Genomic DNA, 328 nt, shown 5'->3' with positions numbered 1-328 from the left:
TTCCTGGCTAGATCATCTTGCTCTTCCACTCAGGGTCATACTCATCATCATATTTGTGCTCAGATAAGGATTTTTCTCCTGGGTCTGACTGATATGGACTTCAGGAGTTTTTGCGTTCCTTTGTGGCATGGGTCATGCGTTTTTTTCCTAGCATCTTCTGTGTGTGTTAATCAAGTCTTTCCCTGTTGTTCAAGCTGCAGGCATAGGCAGTGCCCTTCTCTTCCCTGCGTTTACCTGTGGCACATTTTTGGTCTGTTGGATATTGTTCCTTGTAGCAATGGGTGAGAGTTTGAGGTAACAGTTTAGAGGATTCCTTTGCTTAATGCTT

The sequence above is a fragment of the Alligator sinensis genome, unplaced genomic scaffold (assembly GCF_000455745.1).
Source record: "Alligator sinensis unplaced genomic scaffold, ASM45574v1 scaffold647_2, whole genome shotgun sequence".
Classification (NCBI taxonomy): Eukaryota; Metazoa; Chordata; order Crocodylia; family Alligatoridae; genus Alligator; species Alligator sinensis.
Note: the sequence above shows the minus strand (reverse complement) of the source record.